This window comes from Ambystoma mexicanum, chromosome 8 (assembly GCF_040938575.1).
Source record: "Ambystoma mexicanum isolate Mex_15411 chromosome 8, UKY_AmexF1_1, whole genome shotgun sequence".
NCBI lineage: Eukaryota > Metazoa > Chordata > Amphibia > Caudata > Ambystomatidae > Ambystoma > Ambystoma mexicanum.
This window is the reverse complement of record NC_090929.1, coordinates 725435829-725456420: the sequence shown is the minus strand read 5'-3', so window position 1 is coordinate 725456420 and position 20592 is coordinate 725435829. Positions and strand designations below refer to the sequence as shown.

Genomic DNA, 20592 nt, shown 5'->3' with positions numbered 1-20592 from the left:
AATTTTGGAGGAGAAATCGGCTAATCTAGAGATAGAAAGAAAAGAAGCACTAGCTGCAAAAAAAATTGCCAAAAAACTATGGATGGACAGAGCCTGTCAAACAACGGCGAAGTGGGATAAGAAAGAAATGGAACCAATCTTCAATAAGCAAAAATCAAAAAATGCGAATGATTTGTCAGAACTACAAACTCAGAAGATGATTGGGGCCGCAAAAATAGCACCAGCAATGACAAACCAAAAGAAAAAAGTGGGTCTGTGTTTGACAAGTGAAACTATCACAGGTCAATCAAACAAAATAAAAATAGCGTCACCCGAATCCAAAAAGGAAGATGAAATAATCAACTTAACCCAAAGCCCCGAAACTCCATCTCACAAAATTGCGGCGGCGACAAAAAACTTGAAACCAACAGAAAAATCACAGAGAACGGTGAATGAATTCATGAGCGTAAGTGCACTGATGGACTTATCATAACATCTCGAAGCAGATGTGCAGGGTGAAGAGTACACAAGTCCAGAGGGACCAGCAAAAGAAAGCAAATCTGTCCCTGAAAGTAGGAGGGAAACAAATAGCGACGAAGTCCTAGCCAGTTCAATGTCAAAACCTGTAAAGAGTAAAAAACAAACCGACAACGAGACTAGCTCTAGCCATGGATCATCCCCCTTGAATCAAAGATTACGCCGGTGCTATGAAGAGAAAACAAGTAAAAGGGGCGAGGGGGAGAGCAGAGAAATTGCGCATAAATACCACTCTGAAAAAAAAATAAGAACCCAGACAACACCGAAAAAGAATCCAGAGTTTTCAAACTAGAACAAACATCTTGCAAAAGCAGATACATCGTGCTTAACAGGAAAACGGTATTGTACTTATTAATTAAGGTACACTGCTTACAACACCTGAAGTCCGAAGACTTTCTATTAATAGAACCCTACCATCGTGATCAAAAGGCGAAGTCCTTTCTACACATTCAATCCAAGGCACTAAAAGGAGTGCTGGAGGAAGCCTATAAGAACTTAGAACAAGCCGGATTTATCTTGACGGAAATAGGTACGTCAAAAACAGATCTAAAAGCACAGACCTCAAAGGAGAGAGAGAACCTTAAATTGCACTATACATCCAGAACAAAAGAACTCTACAATAGAAAAAGACCATATGGAACAAGAAAGCCGTCGGCAGTACGAGTGGGAAAAAAGGGGGATGAGAAACGAAAGACATAGATGAACAGAGCCTGAATATAGGGAAGAACGAAAAGAACGATCTAGGTACGGGGGTCAACCACAGGAAAGAAGGGAACGGCACAGAGCTGAAACTGTGGCTCAGTTGAAAATGACCAGGACGAGGAGTGAGAGGTCGAAAGAGGAGTGTAGAACGGGAAAAGATCGAGAAATGAAAATGGTAGAGAGCCAAGAACTCGGACAACCAAAGGGACCATGGAATTGGTTGAAAAAAACGTTAAACCCTCAACAGGATAAATAGCAACCACCAGGAGGTGGGCCCAGAAGCACACCGCCTCCAATCTACTACCAAGCAACGATTCCTCCGAAATCGATCTCGATGGCCTCCTGGAATACAAGAGGCCACAGACATTTGACGAATCCTGAAAATCAAGATCTGGGGGCTTTCGACATCTTATGTCTCCAAGAGCACTGGCTAACAGAAAAACCATCTTTAGACGGCTTTGAGATAGCCTTCTCTCCTGCCATAAAAGGCCCGCTGGGACGTCCGTCTGCTGGACTCCTGCTAGCAATAAAGGCGGGGTCAGGAATTTCCATCATAAAAACGATATCTGAATTGTATGGTATACTGGCAGTTTCTACAACATGGGCCCAAGTCGACGAAAGGGAAAAGGAATGTGAAAAAGAGAAATTAGCTTTGATAACAATATACTGGAACCAGGAAAAATCTACATCATCAGATTTTTGTAATCAAATAGCAGGAACAATTGACGACATTATTCTTGAAGATCCACAAACTCACATAATAATCTGTTGAGATCTAAATGCTAACTGCAGCAATGAAAATGAAAATAGGGTGAAAAAGATAAAATCTTCAGGGGAACACAGAGGACAAGTATGGAAGAGGCTAATGAAATCGAGAAATCTCCACAATGTGGCCTCTCTGAAATCCTGGAATATAAATACTCCCACATGGGAAAGGGGGAATTCTAGCGCAAACATTGATTATTTTTTCATCTCCAACAGTCTAGTGGCATGCATAGAAGACTACTCAGTGACAAAAACCCAAGAGAGTGACCACAATCTGTTGGCTATAAAGTGGAAAGCACTACGACCTGTAAATAGCCACTACAACATCCAGATTGAGTCGAATAATCAACAATACCGAGTAAGTCTGACTGCGGCTAACATCGAGTCCATTACTAAAAAATACAAAACCACCATCCACGAGCAAGGGGAAAAGACCCAAAGGCCGGACTATCTTCCATTTCTACTCCAATACAGATCGAAGAAATCAGCGAAAAGGCAAAAGGCAAAACAAAATAAACATATATTTGACAACCTGATCGCAGAAAGAAAAAGATCCCTGAGAAAATTGAAAATAAAAATAAAAAAGGATAATTCACCTACAGCATGGAACAAATGGAAAGAAGAAAACTTAAAATACAAAGCCTACGTAATGTATCAAAAAGATGCAGAGGACATGCTTCGCACGTTAAGCACCAAAAAAAAACGGCGACTTCTGGGCACTTATCAAGAAACCAGATAAGAAGATGGACAATCAGATCGTAAACGCAGTGAGTGAAAATGCGTGGGTACATTTTTTTGGAAATTTGTTTATGGCACCGGAACATCTCCCACTGGTGGTCGAAGGACCAGCCATAACACCTTGGATCGATATTTAATCGATAGAAGACATAAAAAGTGCAATTCTCGACTTAAAGAATTCCAGAGCCCCTGGTCCAGATGGGCTATGTAACATCGAGCTAAAACAAAATCCGGAAAAATGGGCCATTTTCATCAGCTCTATTTTCACTCAGTGCAGACAGACAAGATCTATCCCGGAGTCTTGGGTCACTGCGGTGGTGGTGCCGATTTTCAAACGAGGGAATAGAGAAGAGCCGGGTAATTACAGACCCATTGCCCTATTGGATATAATAGGTATAATTTTCGCAACTCTTCTCCTGCACCATTTCCAAATCTGGGCTAGAACCTCTCTGGCCTATGATTCTTTCCAAATGGGATTCCTAAAGAAAGGGAGCACGTCAGTCAGCATCCTAATCCTCAATCTCATAAAAGCCAAGGTAAAGCAAGGGTCTCCTACGGTGTTCCTTGCGTTTGTAGACTTATCACAGGCCTTTGATAAAGTGAACAGGCGGATGCTGTGGAGCAAACTTAAAAAATGGAACTGCCCGATGGAAATATTAGACCCTGTGATGGCCCTGCACACCAATACGACATTAAGAGTACGTTTAAACAACCAAGGCCTTCTGTCTAAAGAGATAAAAGCGGAGAGAGGAGTCAAACAGGGCTGCCCTCTGGCCTGGCACTATTTATTGCCTTTTTGGGAGATATAAAAGACTCAGAAACACCAGCTAAAGCGTTCCCTCCCAAATTGGGTAAGGTAAATATATCGCGCCTTCTCTACGCAGACGATTTGATATTATTAGATCGAACCCAAATTGGCTTACAACGCCAATTTACAAGTCTGGCGCAATACATGGAGCGAAACAATCTGAAAATAAATAAAACAAAAACGAAAATAGTGATCTTGGGGGAAAAGTGCCAAGATGACCCGTCCAGGGTACAAATGGGTGTTGGACAAATCTGAAATCGAAGTGGTCCATAGTTTCAAATATCTAGGAGTTCAGATAGACCACTCAGCAAAAGAAGCATCTATGCAGACCATCCTTTGGGGAAAAGCAAAAAATCTTGCTGTTCAAATGAAAGTCATCGACAGAAAATATGGCAAATTTTCATTAAGTCCGGTGATAGCATTCTACAAAGGGAAAATTGTCCCAACACTGACTTATGGCATGGGGGCAACACTGAGAATGCCAAACGACATCTGGCGGAAGCTAGAGCGTTATGTCTGGAAGACGGTCCTAGGACTCCCAAACTCAGTTCCAATGGATCTCATCAGAAGAGAGCTGGGACTACTCTCTCTGGAAGCGACAGTGACCCAAAGCGCAATGCAACTCTTCAGGAATACTCTAATGGCAGATAGTCCACCCATATACAAGATCATAGCAGCAGAAATAACAAATCGCCACTTAATCATTCTCAACAAATGGACAGACAGGCTCAAAGAAAAGCTTTCTGAGATTGCATGCACAGAAGAAGACTTGAAAACAAACCCAGTAAGAGTGAAATCTAAACTCCAGGCTCAAGACTGGATAATGACTCTGGAGAAAGCGCATGCAAACAAACTGACAAGAGATCTTCCACCCAACTTTAACAGACTGAAGGAGCCGGTGGCATACTGCACGAAATTCCCAAACAAACATCTAAGGAAAATGTACATGAGAGCTCGATTCAATCTTCTTCCGACACGTGAAATCATGGCGATCCGGATACAATCCAACGACAAAGCTTGTCGTCTCTGTAAGGAACTATCCAAATCAGAAACAATAAAGCATCTCTTACTGCACTGTTCAGAGTTGACAGACGTAAGAGCCACATACCTACACAACCTTCGTACAAACCATTTAGAACTGCTTGAAGATGAAGACACAACTTGGTGGAATAGGTTGATGTCAGGGGAGAAAACAAAGTGGACTATAGCGTCTGTAAAAATCTTGGAAAGCGCTTTTGAAATGATCACCTTACGATCCACTTTGGTGACCAACTCTGAAGACCAAAGTGTGAGGGAGTTACCCTAACAAGAGACTGGCAGTGATACACCTCCCCTTGTGATTTCTCGCCGATTACTGTGTGAAAACAGCACCTGCTGCTTCGAAGTATTTTCTATTATGTGGCTCTTTAGAGACGAGCAACAAGAGTTTTGTAAAAATTACCAATGTAATTAAATACAAAGTTAAAAAAAAAAAAATCGTTAATCAAAGACTTGACTGCAGCTACAAGAACATTTTACTCCTGGGCCCTTGCCCTGTAGCACTGACTCTGGCACAGGGCTACTGACTCTGGCTAAATTTATTAGAAATGCCTTCGCTAGATTGCTTCTCAACTAGAAATGTGTTGGTGCACCTACTTCTTATAACCACCCTTCCTCCCCACTTTTAAACCTTGTGAAATGCCATTTTGCTCATTTTTCATTTACGTATTTTTTTATACTGATGCACTGCCTTGCTTAAACTGGTTCACAAACTTATGGGAAGTGTTGCTAGGGTGTGTAAGAAGGAATGTCTGTATAACTTGTGCTTTCCCTCCCTTGTGAGAAATTGCTAGAGTGCCATTTGTGTTTGGTTTGCACTGTGCCGTTTTGTTCAGTTTTCACTCTTGCTCAAAATGGTCTACAATTTAACTAGGGAGTTGTGTATACTTTCTTTGACAAAATTTAACTTGCTTTAAGAACTGTGATAGTGTTTAACTAGAAGTGTATAAAATAAATATATATATTCTTTTACTACAAAGCTTTGGTCAGTGTTTCCTTGTTCCATAGTACTGAAGGCCTATTGTGTAAACCCTGAATACTGCTCATCTCCCTCTTGAGATAAGTCTGACTGCTCAGCCACAGCTACCAACTAAATCTTTGTGGTACAGACTGATACCAAAGGGGATTTATTTCTCTCACCTGTAGTCCTAATCTTGTGTAGTGCTCCCTAAGGGAACTGCACAGGATTCTGCCTAACAGTCTTTTACACTGTATTCGCTGTGGGCCGACCTTGTATTTTTATTAATTCGCTTCACGCCTTATGTTAATGTTTGCACCTGCTCTTTTGGGAGCGCCGGAGTGCTACCTTTGTTTCTAATATTACTGCTGCCATCCCCTTGCTCTACTGTGTTGGTTGGCCTACTGCTTTCTCGGTGAGTCTTTCGCTTTTCAACCCGTTTTCAGGTATCGTGCTATTCCCTGCTTCTTGGCCCTACCCGGCCAGCGTTAGCCTCTTATATTGTGGTGCGGGGTGCTTTACCACTGCTTTTTATTTTTTAAACACATTTTCAGGTTTAGTGCTATTGCAGCTCTTTGGCCCTGGCCCTCTGGCATTGGCATATTGTTTGCCTTAATATTTTCTATGGATATTTGTTGCTGCCTTGTGAGCTGTGCTGCCATATTTTCTAACAATCTATGTAATATTCGAATGACTTGCTGCTGTCTGTGATTTGTCTACTTTACGAATTTCTCTTTTGTCCGGGTTCTCCTGAAGTTCTGTGTTGGTCCTTGTTAGTGTTGGTCAGGCTTCCGTTGGGCCCTGTTCCCTTATGTTTTTAGTCGGAACTGTCGTTTATCTTGCTTGCACCGTCTATTTGTGCATTCTTTTACTCATTATTCACTTTATGGTAGTAGCTGCTTTTCTCCTTAACTGTTTACTTAACGCTTTGTTAATACGTGTTTAACTACGCATGTGTTGGTAAGTGAAATGAGTTGGTGGGGCGTTCATACGTTATGGCCCATCCTTGTGCTTAAACCAGTTATTCTTTATAGTGTTCCTTCACCCTTTTTGTTTTCCCCCTCTTTTCTGCTATGAAACAGCTTGTTGGGATGGCGCCTATGCTCGTTCGAGATGTCTGGCCCTGCTGCCACTTTGGTTGCCCATTGGGGCGTGCCTTGGACTTTTATTCTGGTCTCCGGTCTGCTTTCTTGCGCTGCTGTGTCTGTTTCTTAACTCCATCGTCTGCATAAGCTCGTAACCGGGACTCCGTTTTAATCAGCTGAAAAGAATAAGTGCTCCTTTGTTTTCCTTGAGTGGATCAACACTGTGTTGCCCTTGCCCTCTGTCGCGCTCTGAAAACTGGAAAAACTGGTCACCATCCCACGTAACTCATGCAGCATGCTGCTGAAACTCCCACCTTCTGGAACGCTTCTCGATTTTGTGTGGCATCCATGCTTCAGGGTTATGCTAATCTTTTCTTTACCGTTCTCATTTTAGTATATGTGCTGCTGATGCAAGCACCTTGGGTTAATATACTGGTTCTTGGCCCTACTAAAAACTCTGTTTACCTTGTGTTCATGGGTGACCCTCCCATGTGTGGGCCTTTTATTCCCGAATTGGGCTGTGGGTTGGTGTTCGTTTTTACCTGGCTCAGCTCTGTGACTTGCTGGCCTGCCACTTGTGTTCGACATCTGTTCTTCGTGTTGCCCCTATATTTCTGTGGGTGTTTTCAAGTCCCCCCCCCCCCCAGTATGGCCCGTTGATGCTTGTTGCCACAACGGTACCTTCTTGTGCCCTCTACTGACCATTTGCCCTTGCCCAAGGTCTTGTGCGCAGCCATTTTTGTTTGGTGTGTGCTCCGCTCGGAGTGTCAAAAGCCAATGGTTTTGCCTTTATCTAGCATGTGAGAGGACCTCTTCTCAAGCCTCTGAGCCTGCTTTTACCACCCCTAAGTATGTGATGGAAATATTTCAACCTTGTAAGGATGGTGTGCTGCGTTTTGCACTGCCAGGATCTGTACCTGGATCCGCAGTCTCTGAGCGGATGCGAAAATGAAAGCTCTGCTCGCTGTGCTACCTGACTGGTCAGCTGTCTATCATTTCTAGTTGTTTGTTTCATATCTCAGGAAGTTTTGGGACTACACTCGGTATTTGACTGCCTGAGTGTGTGTTTTTTTGGGCCCCTGGCCGGCTATAGAGCCGTCGGTGTTTCGCACCTCGTGTGCCTTCTATTTCCCCCATGGGTGCTCTCTTGCTTACCTTGACTTTGGTGTTTTGGCACGGTCTCTCCTTCTTCTCATGGCTCGTTACCGCTAGCTGCCAGGTATCCCACCTGTTTCTGTGCTCCTTTGCCGAATTGACTTCGTCCAATACTGTGCTCCTGGCCTATTTCTGTTGTACTCCTTATTGAGTGTTGCTGACACTGGGTCCCCCGTTTACGGGTTCTCCTTATTTTGTGGGAACACTTTCCTGTGCCGTGCTTCAAACCCCGTTTTCAGAGCTCTTTTCTTTATTCTGCGTACACAGAAAATTTTTCCATGCTCCGTTCGGATAGGTGTGTGGAGATTAGGACCCCTTTTTTCGGGTTCTCACTTTGTCAGCCCTCTGTTGTCTGACTGGTATAAATTTGAGTTTCTGCTCCTCTTAAACATTTTGGGGAGAACATTTTCACGTGTTAATTTTCTTGTTGTGGTTAATGTAGCTCTGCAATATGTTGCGTGTTGTTTGAAAACGTTGCACTCATTTCATTGCTGTCGACCACTTTGTTCTACCGCAGAACCACGTGCCGCTGTAGTAGTGTGACTGGTATTCGAAACTGGGTCAGCAGGCTCTACCCGGATGTCCAGGCAAGCACTGTACTCGCAGAGCTGTCTGTCCGACGATAGCGTGCAACATGCCAAAACAACCACTTCCTACTTCAACCTGGGTTCTCTTTTTTGTTCGCCTGTACCTTCGTGTTGCTGACTGGCTTGCCTACACCTATGTTTGAGGTGTTAGAAGGATCAAGTTGTGCATCCCGGCTGTTCGGCGTTGGTGCTGGTTTTGTTAGTCTTCCAGAATCTTCCAGCAGACCTTTTGGATCTCTGTCATGTATTTCTGGGCGTTGGGTGGCATTTGGGGAAATTTTGACCACTTTATTGTCGATCTTTTCCTGTGGCATTGTCAAGTAGGATACAAAACCGTCATTTTTCTTGATCTGCTCTCTTTCTTCATTCACACATAAGCGACATTCATAAAATCAGTGTGCAAAACTTGTTTGAAGTTATTTCAATGCCCCGGCATGCTGATCGAACGTAAACCTTGCAAGCCCATCTACTTTGGTTCAGGCAGGCCAGGTATGATGATAGGTTATTTATACCGTGCTTAATACCCAGAGTTTTCTTAGCGCGGACCCGGGGATTGAAACTGTGTTGCTTCGTATCATCTGATCTATATCTTATTGTGCCACGTGTAGGGTACTGATTTGTAGGTGAAGAAATTGTCTCACACTGTACTTTGAACTTAGGTTGCAGTTTGTGATGTTTAGAATGAGTATTTGAGAGCTGCTTGTTATACAACAGGGTTTGCTTTGGGTTTGTCCTGTTTCCAATAAGGCTGTTTGCCCCTGATTTGAAGCTATATTTCCAGCGCAATGTTTCGCTTTCCCTGCATCCCTCTGTCATTGTTTCCTTGCCAGGGTGCACAGATAACTTTTGTTAGTTATATTTATGCAGGCAATGAAAGGAAAACATGTACCTCTTTTCCGCATTGCATGTTGTAGAGTTGCTGAGATAGGTAGTATCCCCCCGTAGTTCTGGGACTCCAGCTACCGGCAGGGTTAGTTACCCCGCTATGGCGTGCTCAGGGTACTGTTCCAGTGGCAGTAAGCTTGTGCCTACGATCTTGTTGTGCCCCGTGTTCAGGGTACTGTTTTTATGGAGGTGCTGCTTAACTTAATTTGTTCCTTTGTTGATGTGCCCGTGAAAAAAGGCAATGAAATTGTGGTTGTTGTTGAAATGTTGCTTTTGCGATTCAGCCACCAGCAAGGGATGTGCTGATAAAAACCTTTTTGGACCGCTTTCTTGCTTACGACCTTTGTGGCTGCAGGTTTGTTTGCAGCGTTGCTTTTCCCAAGGAACAACAGCACGAGCTCCGCGTTGTGGAAACGAAAACCTGCTCCACGTTGCCCTGTTTCCAAGAACCTGTGAATGTCTTTGTTTACATCCAATGAGTGTGAGTCTAACCTGTGCACTTAGCGTTGCCCTGTATCGTCTTGTTTACAAGCCCGGGCTACTTCTGCGATCCCTAAAGTTAAATTGCAGGCACCGTCCTTGTGGCTGCAGGTTTGCCTCGCTTGCCGCGTTGCTTATTTAAATAAGCAAATAATACAGGCTCAGAAGTTATGAGGAAAAACCCCTGCTCTGCATTGTCCTGCTTCCAAGGACGGTTTTAATCAATGGTATGCTTACGCTGTGCTATGTGCTTGCATCCCATGAACAAACAACTTTCTGCAGAAGATATCTTCCCTCGCGGCACGTTGCCTGGCAACCCCCACCAGGGTTCTTTGAAACAATGTTTGTGTCTAAGCTACTCCCCCACCTTCATTTCAGATCCTGCGCCGCGCAGCAAAGCTCCTGTTGCCGTCTGTGAAAGGGCTCCCTCTACACCAGGGGTGCACAACTGATTTTGACAGAGGGCCGAAAGTACCTTACATGAGGGCTATAGTGGGCCGAAAAGTAAAAGTGGGCGGGGCGGTAGGCGGGACATGTCAGGAGGCTTTTTCAACCCCCAATTTGTATTAAACACATGGAAAAAGATGTTTTTGAGGGGTAACGATTTTTATTGCATTTCAAACTTACATTTTGTACTACACATTTTCCATTGCTATCATTTATTTCGATTTAGTTATTGTATATCGTCTATTTAATTAAATTATATATATTTTATTGACCCTTGATTGGACATTCCGTTATTTTGGACTGCTATAGTTTGCTGTTTGGGTTACCCAAGAGGAGTATGGCCTTCGTTGAGTCAGGTTTCCTCAAAAAAGCAAAGGATGTACATCTCCTAACTGTGCCTGTTTTAGCTTTATTATTGAGTTCACTCTTGGAGTGCAACACTATGCCCCATGGCTCCCATCCCCAACCAAACACTATGCCCCATGGTCCCCTCACCCCCAACCAAACACTATGCCCCATGGCTCCCATCCCCAACCAAACACTATGCCCCATGGCCCCCTCACCCCCCTAACCCCCAACCAAACACTATGCCCCATGGCTCCCACCTCCAACCAAACACTATGCCCCCTGTCCCTCACCCCCCAAGCAAACACTATGCCCTCTGTCTCTCACCGCCAACCAAACACTATGCCCCATGGCCCCCTCACCCCCAACCAAACACTATGCCCCATGGGCCCCCTCACCCCCAACCAAACACTATGCCCCATGGCCCCCACCCCCAACCAAACACTATGCCCCATGGCCCCCTCACCCCCCTAACCCCCAACCAAACACTATGCCCCATGGGCCCCTCACCCCCAACCAAACACTATGCCCCATGACCCCCACCCCAACCAAACACTATGCCCCCTGTCCCTCACCCCCCAAGCAAACACTATGCCCCCTGTCCCTCACCCCAACCAAACACTATGCCCCATGGCCCCCTCACCCCCCTAACCCCCAACCAAACACTATGCCTCATGGCTCCCAACCCCAACCAAACACTATGCCCCCTGTCCCTCACCCCCAAGCAAACACTATGCCCCCTGTCCCTCACACTCAACCAAACACTATGCCCCATGGCCCCCTCACCCCCCTAACCCCCAACCAAACACTATGCCCCATGGGCCCCTCACCCCCAACCAAACACTGCCCCATGGCCCCCACCCCAACCAAACACTATGCCCCATGGCCCCCTCACCCCCAACCAAACACTATACCCCAAACACACTCTCAAGCATGCACCCATACAGACCCGAACCCCCGCCCCCAACGCAGCACACACATTCTCAAGCATGAACCCATACAGACCCGAACCCCCCGCCCCCAACGCAGCACACACATTCTCAAGCATGCACCCATACAGACCCGAACCCCCCACCCACCAACTCAGCACACACACATGCACCCTTACAGACCCGAACCCCCCACCCCCCAACTCAGCACACACACATGCACCCTTACAGACCCGAACCCCCACCCCCCAACTCAGCACACACACATGCACCCATACAGACCCGAACCCCCCACCCCCCAACTCAGCACACACACATGCACCCATACAGACTCGAACCCCCCACCCCCCAACTCAGCACACACACATGCACCCATACAGACCCGAACCCCCCACCCCCCAACTCAGCACACACACATGCACCCGTACAGACCCGAACCCCCCACCCCCCAACTCAGCACACACACATGCACCCTTACAGACCCGAACCCCCCACCCCCAACTCAGCACACACACATGCACCCTTACAGACCCGGACCCCCACCCCCCAACTCAGCACACACACATGCACCCATACAGACCCGAACCCCCCACCCCCCAACTCAGCACACACACATGCACCCATACAGACCTGAACCCCCACCCCCCAAATCAGCACACACAGACCCGAACCCCCCCAACCCCAACTCAGCACACACACAAACATGCACCCATACAGACCCGAACCCCCACCCCCCCAACTCAGCACACAAAAAACATTCAAATCAAAACATTCATACACATCCGACACCCACCCCCACCCCCGCATCTCAACATACACACAAAATACATTCAAATACAAACATTCACACACATCAGACACACACCCCACCTCCGCATCTCAACATACACACAAAATACATTCAAATCAAAACATTCATACACATCCGACACCCCCCCACCCCCGCATCTCAACATACACATAAAATGCATTCAAATTCCAACATTCATACACATCCGACACCCCCCCACCCCCGCATCTCAACATACACATAAAATGCATTCAAATTCCAACATTCATACACATCCGACACCCCCCCCACCCCCGCATCTCAACATACACATAAAATGCATTCAAATTCCAACATTCATACACATCCGACACCCACCCCCGCATCTCAACACACACACAAAATACATTCAAATTCCAACATTCATACACATCCGACACCCCCCCAACCCCGCATCTCAACATACACATAAAATGCATTCAAATTCCAACATTCATACACATCCGACACCCACCCCCGCATCTCAACACACACACAAAATACATTCAAATCAAAACATTCATACACATCCGACACCCCCCCACCCCCGCATCTCAACATACACATAAAATGCATTCAAATTCCAACATTCATACACATCCGACACCCATCCCCGCATCTCAACACACACACAAAATACATTCAAATTCCAACATTCATACACATCCGACACCCCCCCATCGCAACATACACACACAAACATAAAGTAAAACAGACCCGACACACAAACGCAAACAGACCACTTACCGGAGACGTGCTGGAAGGCAGGTAAGCAGGAACGCTGGAATCGTACTACGGCTGGCGTGGTCCAAGGCTGAAATGCCTTCCGGCATCAAGCCTTATGGACCACGCCAGCCGTAGTGCTGGCCCTCCATTGGGTCAGCACACACACACTACGTGGCTCGTAGGAGCAACGTGGTGCATGTGTGCTGAGCCAATGACGGCCAGTGTTTTGTCCGGCCCGGAAGACAACAAAGACTTTCCTAATGGAGGGCGGCCGCGGCATTAGGAAAGTCTTTGTGCCTCGCGGGCCGGACAAAAGAGCATGGCGGGCCGTATGTTGTGCACCCATGCCTACACGGTTTTCTCCTGTCGCGCACCTACCAGGTTGGTGAAGCTCCTTTACTGCTTTCCGAGAGCTGCTTCTTTGGGATGCTGTCTTTGGGCCTTCTGCTCCGCTTGCTTGTGGTGCATTGTCTGCCATCCCGCCCTACCCGGCTGCCGTTTGGTCACTGAGGCACCGGTGTTTGCTTCGGGGTGCTGCCTGGAAAACACAAAAACTGCCTTATTGACTGATTAAGTACAAACTCAAGTCTGTGAAGGCTGATTTTGAACAGGCCAATGTTCAAAAAAAGAAGAGAGACTCTGCGTACGCCAAGTACTCTGTTGCTTGGGTCCCGTGCATGGATCCAACTGACTTCTGGTTTTCTGCTTCCGAGGCAGCTCCTTATATTGGACCAAGGGCTGGCCCTGGGTCTTTGTTGTGCTTGTGTGGGGGGCTGTGTTGCCCGCCCCCCAGCCGGCAGTGCCAACGGCAATTGCACCCTGGGTGCATCTCTGCAGTTGGTCCCTGTCTACTTCCTGGCTCTCCTATCTTGGGTGCTTTAGCACCTCTTTGTGAAGAGGGCATGGTGGTGTTTACACCTTGCCCTTCATTCTTCTGGTTCGTGCTGGCGGCAGCGTGGCTGCCCTCAGGAAAGACATGAAAGCTAAGTGGGGAGAGGGCCATGTGTGTGTTGGTTCGGGGCTAGCTGCCCCACCCTCTCCCTGCTCTGCCGGCCTTGGGGCACGGGTTACCCGTCCCCACCTGGTACCCTTGCGGTGCTCGCCAAAATAGAGGTAACGGCAAAGTGACTGCCTCTGAGACTCGGAGGGACTATAGCTGCGGAGGTCCATTGGGAAAGAGTAAGTGGTGGCGTTGGTCCGGGTGGAGTACGGACAGCGTCTTGAGCTCCAGCCCCACTATTGGTATTAATGGGGTGTCTGTGTGTTTTTTAGCTTGCTGTACCCCTATGCAGCATTGCAGCATCTATAAATTGAGCCAGCACAGCTTGCAGAGCTTGAAGAGCTTGTAGAGTGAGTGAACGGATTATAAGAGGATCTCCTTAGCTCTGCCAGTGGGTAAAATAAGTATCAATGCTTGGAATCCATCTCTCTCTCTTTGGAGCCCATTTGCTGGTGTAAGTTAACGCTCCGTATTAAGTGGTGTTTGTAGAATGCAAAGCGCAAAGCTGAAGGCATAGACTGTGCTGATTGATGGTAGCAAAAACATTTCACAGTCCGAAAATACTTTGATAAATTAATTTGGGTTTAAGTAAGCGTCTAGTTAAGCGTCTGAATCGAAATTGGAAGGACACAGTGTGGATGAATAGAGAAGGGGCGACTGCAGGTGAAAACCTGTGAGCCCCTCGTCTCCGACCGGCGTGCCGCGACACAGCAGAGTAATTTCATGCAACTCTGTGCAATACTCTGTTTTGATTCCACTTCTTTCACTGTACACTTATTCCCTAAAGCAAGTGCTGCATGTCCCAGCTGCGTAGTGCCAAGCAGTGGGACCGCAGCATGAGGTGTACAAAAGACAAACACTTGTCCGTTTCCGAAGCTTCTCATGGGAAAAAACAAAGGAAAAACCTGACGAGAAAGTTGAAAAGTGATCACGAATGCGCCCTGCTATCTGATGGCCCAATTGGAGCCAATGCTGCTAGCCCAGCCCCCCTGTGGTGACCCCTCTTTCAGTATCGGGGGTGGGCGGCGAGACTGGTGCCCCAAGGATAGTGGTGCTAAGCACTCCAGCAACCCCATTAACACCGCCAGCACAACACTGCGGGGGCAAAGACACTACTCTTTTGGTAAACCAACATCCTAAACATCCTGGGCTGGTAAAGGGAATTCGTAATAAAGACAATGTATCCAACAATCTGGGCGGTAGGAAGCGTCTACCCAGTTCATCATCGACGCCTAAAGGAACTGCTGCAAGGGGGCTGGTCCCAATTTAGTAACTCTTACTGGAGCGCCTGCTTTATTGTTGGACGAAGGGGCAAAGACCCGTCCAGCTATGCTGACCGCAAATTCTTTAAAGAACACAAACGGAATGGAAACAAAAGCTCAAGTGCATGGGGAGCAGGACTCTTGGTTGCCCTTTAAGTTCTGTGCTCAGACAGGGGGCAACGCATCTGGTAGCAAATCACAGAAAAAGATGAGACTTTTTTTCTAAAGCTAGGATCCAGATCTATAATGGATAAGGACTTGGGGAGACAAGACAATCTAGAACCTGCCTTGGGGGTTTCAGATAGAAGCATTATTGAAGCACTACCTTTTGTGGAAAGAGAACTGGACATCTGCGAAGCTCAGAACTCAATAACTAGTGACCTAAGTGAAATCAAGCCCCCAGGGTGAGGCGGGAATTGACTTAGTGGGGGACCCGATCTCGATACTAACTGAACATCTAACTTTTGATTCAGTGGATGGGCAGGAAAACCTAAATGGTGGAGTACTACATGAGACACTGAGAGACATGGATGAAAGAATAAAATTAACAGCTCCAACAAGTTCTTTCATCAATCTTTTTGAAAATATTAAGGATACCCTTGTGGTAAATGCTACTCAAGCAGATGAAGTAAACTTGAAGGTTAGCGCACTAGTGGACATGCTAGGAAAACACTGCAATAAGAATGACTTGCACCAAATAAAAACATCAGGTACAGGTGCATTATAAATATCATACCATGGAGACCTTGAATCAAAAAGTGGAAAGACTCTCAAATATGATGGAACTGTACCATCGTCTAATAACGAACCATTCCTCAGTCAACATAATTAGAAATGAACCGGTTAATGAAATAGGATAAAAATCTGCCGGGGTAACCTAAGAGAACTTACTTCAAAATTCTAAAGAAAGGGAAGCCGGGAGAGAAGAGATTAGGGCGATTGCAACCACGCCAGCAAATAAAGAGAAAACGGATGCTCCCGTAGCCGCCATACTGAGAGAAGAACTTGAATGGATTAGAGCGGTTTCGGATCTGGTTGCAGTGAATATGGTAAATCACGAGGTTTCCCTAAGTGGAAATGGGAAAAAGAGGAACAACATGAAGAAAGCTAAGAAAGCTGAAAGAAACATTAAGGGCTTGAGAAAATACATGAGAAATGTGGATGAATCTGAGGAAATGAGATTAGAGGCGGAACTGATTCAAAAAGAAAAGGGGATGGATTTAATGGAGTAAGACAGAAACAAGCTAAAAACAACTGCAATCCATCTAAGGAAAGGGGAGAAAACTGACCTTCTCGAGGTGAGGATAGACAACTAAATTACCACGCAACCTCCAGAAAATGAGTGAGGCGGTGTTAATCCCTCAAGTGAATACTAGACATAACCTAACCATTGGCCATAGGGAACCGGATATCCATCAACAACAGGAAACGACGTTCCGAGCCAATGCACAGACGTAGTTAAACTGGAGGCAATTGGAATCACAGCAGGGTCCAGAAAAAAGTGGTACTGTGAACAAATCCAACTTGCCGATGTAACGCTGGGCCCCGATTTTCCTTATAGGAAAAAATAAACTGAAGAGTTTAGAAATAAAAACTCAAACAACTCGTGGCCCTTAACACACGGATGTGCAAACTTTAGCCCCAGCAAACCTGACACAAATCACAAAGGTCCTGGAGGCGACATCTTTGCATCAAAATCTCACTAAAGGGGCCAGGTCAACCACACGTGAAAGGGAGAAGCCAAACATTGGAGAAGAGGTAGTAAGTAAAGAGGACTTTTCTACTTCTTTCTTAGAGCGTCCTCACGTGTGGATGGTGCACTTCTTGGACACAGAAGAGGAAGTTATTCTAAAAAGACAGTCTATCTTGAAGCTGGCCAAGGAAGTCCCTGAGTTGTACCTATTCTCTACCTATGATATAGAGTACATTTATTTTCCGTGTGACAATATCACCAATATAGTGAAAATTGGGCTTCAGTCACATCCACGGGTGAATGCCTTATTGTCAGCAGGAGAAGCATTCCTGCAAAGAGGGTTCCAAATGTCCACTAACAAACCAAAGCTAAAGACGCAGAGGGATTCTGTGGCTTTAGGTCAGAATCTGGTTGGAGGGAGTAATAGAAATCAAGACCAAGAGAGTGTGCTGCCACATATGTCAGCCAACGAGGGGGCAGGGAAAAGTAGAAGCAAGGTGTGGACTCTGCTGCCGGGGATTCTGACCCAAGTGTTTCAGAAATCTGAAGAAAGTAATGTGTTGCTTTAGTAAAAGGAGCCCTTAACGTTTTGTGTTGGAATACGAGGGGCTATACAAGTTTTATGGATGGGACGACACTTTTGACCTTTTTCTTTTTCTTTTCTTTTATTACGTTTTCAGAAGATATATCACACATAACAAAAACATTAAGAGAATACTATGAACGTCAACTTTTAAGTCCCCTCCCCTCTCCCAACAACACCTCCCTACCTATGTTACAATGCTCCCCCCCCATTGAACAGAGTCTTGCTGTGTGTTTATCCCCATATATTCATCTCTTGGGTGTGGTGTGTGGACAGTGTATACTTCGATGTTAAGCAAGGTTTTTTGCCCGCCTGGTGGGGGCACGGACTGTCATACAATGTAGACCCTCCCGGGTGAGCCTGTTCTCTAGTTCGAGGACGCATTCCTTCGGCGTGGTCATCGGGACACTGGGGTCAGTCCTATCGCATTATACAGTGCATTCTCCTAGATGTTGGTCAAATATTTAGCCATAATTTCCCCCCAAAGTAGTAACATACGGAGAGGTTTTCCCATGGGGAGCAGCGGTTTTCCTTTCCATTATGCAGATGTTAGAGGCAACATTAATCAATTCTTTCTTTCCCGGTACTTTATCCCCTTTCTATTGCATCACAAGACATGCCTGTGCTGCCAGCAAGAGTGGCGCTGCCACCCCTGTCATTCTCCTGAGTTCCCCGTCAGACTCCTCCATCCCAAATAACATGAGGAAAGGTCCTTTAGTACATTGGATCCCATCCGGTACCCTAATCCATCCCAAGACTTCATCCCAGAAAACCCTAATACGGGGGCATCCCACCACATATGCCAGTAATCTGCCCTCTCACAGCAATGACGCCAGCACAGGGGACTGGTCGACTGGAACATCCTTGATAATCTAAGCAGGTCATATTGCCACCTGTGCAGGCGCTTAATGACATGCAGTTTGTACTGGCTCGCTATCAATGTTTGCAAGGTGCCATTGCATATTTTCCCCCACAGGTCAGAGTCTATTTCTGATCTGAAATCCCTTTCCCACCTGAGCCTCAAATTCTCAGTTGACCCCTTCCCCGCATCTATCAAAGCTCTGTACATGGCGTAGATTGGGCCCTTTGAAACTTTCAGTTTTTCAAAAAGTTCTTTGAAAGGTGTGATGTCTCTCTTAATCTTCTCCTTCCATTTGTCTCTCGTAAAGATTCCTTCAAGCTGAAGGAAGGAAAAGACCGGAAGGTGGCCTATTCCCAATGCCTCCTCCAGGTCTGTGATTGTAATAAAATTGCCCACCCTCCAGAGTTGACCCACTCTCTCTAGACCTGCTTCAAACCAAGATTGAAATCACCCCAGGTGTCCAAATATGACTCAAGGGCGACAGCCAAGAAGTGATCCTACGCATATCAACCCGCTCGCCCAATATCGGGTGGTCCCTGATTCTACTTGTGAGCTTGCCTCTCAGGACCCTTAACCATTCTGCAACTGTGACTGGGGACAGACTGAGGTTATCTATCTGTGCAGGCATATAATCTTCACGGCCTTAAGTCTCCCGAGCCAGGAAATTGTGAACTTTTCCCACTTTTCCAAGTCTGCGCGGAAGCTCAGGAGAAGTGGAGGAAAGTTAGCATTGTATAGGGCATCTAGATCTCTTGTGAGATTGATCCCCAGATATCGTACGGTGTCCCCACCAATCATTAGGCCCAGAGGGGCGAATCTACTGATCTCTCCCTGGCCCGGTTTTTGCAGTGGGAATAAAATCAGCTTGGTCCTATTGATCTAGAAGCCCGACAATGCCCCGTACTGTTCAGTCAACTGAATCGCCCTACGTATGGATGTCAGAGGGTTCTGTACGTGTAGCAGCAGGTCATCCACATAGAGAGCCACTTTATATTCTCTCCCGCCCACCTTGAGTCCCTCCACCCGTTGGTCTCCTCTAAGTCTCTGGGCCAGGGGCTCAAGGGAGAGAACGAACAATATTGCAGCAAGGGGACATCCCTGTTGCTTTCCTCGACTTCGATAAAACCATCGAGAATAGTCCCTATTGACCGCTACAGACGCCTTGGGGGAAGTGTATACTGCCGTAACTCCCTTCCTGAACCAAACACCTAGTCCCACTTTGCCCAGATCCCATTCCAGGAAGCCCCATTCCACTCTGTCAAATGCCTTTCTGCGTCTACGGGGAGAAGAACCGGGTCACCTTCCATGTTCCGTGACTCGTGAATCAAGTGCAGTGTCTTCCGCATTGTGTCGGCACCCTGACACCCCATTATAAATCCAACCTGATCCGGGTGTATCAAGCGAGGCATATATATTTCAAGTCTCGCTGCAAGTATCCTCGTATGAATCTTGGCGTAGATGTTTAATAGCGATATGGGGCTGTAAGTCCCACATTTTTTGGGGTCCCTGCCCTCCTTGGGGATCACTGTGATGAGGGCCTGTGAGAAAGAGTCTGGGGCATCACCCGTCTCGAGAATCTCATTAAAAAACTCCACCATAAAGGGGAGGAGAGAAGAGAGAAATTATTTATAAAAACCCACTGTGTAACCGTCTTCTCCCGAGCCCTTCCCAAGTGGCAGTCTCTTGACGGCCCTCTTGATCTCTTCTGTCGTGATCGGAGCATCCAGTTCGTCAGCTTCCCCACAGGAGAGTTTCGGCATCTGTATGTTCGCCAAGTATTAATCTATTCCCGCCTGCACGTGGCCGGTCTCGGATTTGTATAAGGGTCTCGTAAAATGTCGCAAATGCTTCTGGGATTCCCTCTGTCCTTATTACTTGAGAACCTCCCTCCCCCTTTTAGGATGCCACCAATCTCTCGGCTCGCTGTCCCCGTAGACTGGCGGCCAGCAGCGTGTCCACCTTGTCGCCCTTCTCATAGAATTTCTGTTTGAGAAACTGTAGTTTCCGAACTATCTGGCCTTCCTCCAGGAGTCGGAGCTCCTCTCTCTTACGTCTGGCTTCTTGGACCTTATTCTCCCTCTCCTGCGTGGCGTTCAGCGCCACCCTGTTTCGATGGGCTATCCCCTCCCTCACTCTGCCTTCTATTAGAGTCCTCTCCCTAGCCCCCTTTCTGATCAGAATCCCCCACCATGTCGCCTTCCCCGCTTCCCACACCGTTGC

At 46.6% G+C, this 20592-nt stretch overlaps 1 protein-coding gene and 1 non-coding gene across 3 annotated transcripts in view; one reads left to right on the top strand and one right to left on the bottom strand.

The window, feature by feature from the left end:
• The window catches only part of ECD (ecdysoneless cell cycle regulator), a 1545240-nt gene that overhangs the window by 348691 nt on the left and 1175957 nt on the right, over nt 1-20592 (top strand). The window lies entirely within an intron of this gene.
• LOC138474984 (U6 spliceosomal RNA) lies at nt 6922-7028 on the bottom strand. The gene has a single exon (XR_011269190.1). It is a non-coding gene; the product is annotated as a U6 spliceosomal RNA (small nuclear RNA).